Below are 1,408 nucleotides of genomic sequence, written 5' to 3'. Positions count from 1 at the left end.
CTCTGGAGATGGACCTTGAGATTGTCCATGCTTTTCTACAATTTTTGTTCTCAAATACTCAAATGAATCGTTGCTGCTCTCTCTTCTCCATTCGACACACAACAGAAAGGTCGAGTCAATTTTTCACCATTTTAACTGGCTGCCGGTGTGGTTTCTATATTGTTAACAACTGTTAACCTTTACAGGTGAGCTTAATTACAAATTACCTGAGCACCACAAACTTGGAATGCAAGATTTGGCATTTTGTTTCTCCACTTTATGTCATACCAATACAAACCAAAGAAATAAACATGAGAATGCCTAAACATTTATAAATGCAACAATTTTCTAGGCAAAGTGGTGCATTATCTGACAGAAATACAGGGGTGCTAATATTTTTGGCCACGACTGTAAAGATGCATAGCAAGACAGCAAAGTGTCAAGCTGCACAAGACCAAGGCTCTTGCAGGCAGACGCAATAAACTTTTTAATGTTGGCAAGCATGTTGAATTTAAGCTTCAAACATAATCATAGTCTGGGGCAGAGAAATATTCTGCAACTTGCTCCAATACTGCCTTTAAAGCCTCATTTCCTTCTGCACCTATGTCCTCTAAGACCAAAATATTGGGATCCAATTCCTCTTGAGAAATGGGAGTAGGAGAAGAGGCGGGCTGTTTGAGCCCTACGACTGTATTGGGAATTGTGGACAGATGCAGAAGATTCTGCTTTTGTCAGGTAGGCCACAGGGTGCATATCTGATATAGAATCAGATGCAGACACTGGTGTAAGAACCCTGCACAGAAGCACTGTGAAAGTTTGAGCTGGTATGTGCCTTCTGCAGAGCAAATGTTAATTTGATATTTTGAATTAGTTCCCTTCGCTCTGGTCTCTGCCACAGCTACAATTGAGGGCATTCTCCTAGGGGGTACTCACAGAGTAGATTGCAGGAAATAGGGTAAGAATATCCAGAAGGATATCAGTTCCCAACAAAGCATGGTTACTGTAGGGACATACACATCGCTCCAAAGTGCCCCGTCCTATTCAAATAGTATTGGAAGAAAGAAACCCTTATGGACTGTATAGGCACTACGACAATAGTTCATAAAAGAATATCACTTTATTAAGCATACATAGACATGTAATGATAAATACAATAATAAAATTATTACAGAGTATAAACTAACCCTGTAACATACAGCAATGTATAATCAAGGCAGATATATGTACTGCTAGTAGATCCCACAGTAAGAAATATACCATAACTCAGCAACAGATTAATGCAGGCCATAGACGGGCCGTTTATCGGCCGAATTGTCGGCCCATAAACAAAAAACTCTTGTTCTTCTTTTCCTTCTTCTATCTGCTGAAACAACTGTTTTTTTTTCTACTCCTAAAAAACGGTCGACCAATTAACCCACTAAGAGTGCAA

This window comes from Staurois parvus, unplaced genomic scaffold, assembly GCF_062004578.1.
Source record: "Staurois parvus isolate SC_StPar_1 unplaced genomic scaffold, SC_StPar_1.0 ptg000209l, whole genome shotgun sequence".
Lineage (NCBI taxonomy): Eukaryota > Metazoa > Chordata > Amphibia > Anura > Ranidae > Staurois > Staurois parvus.
Note: the sequence above shows the minus strand (reverse complement) of the source record.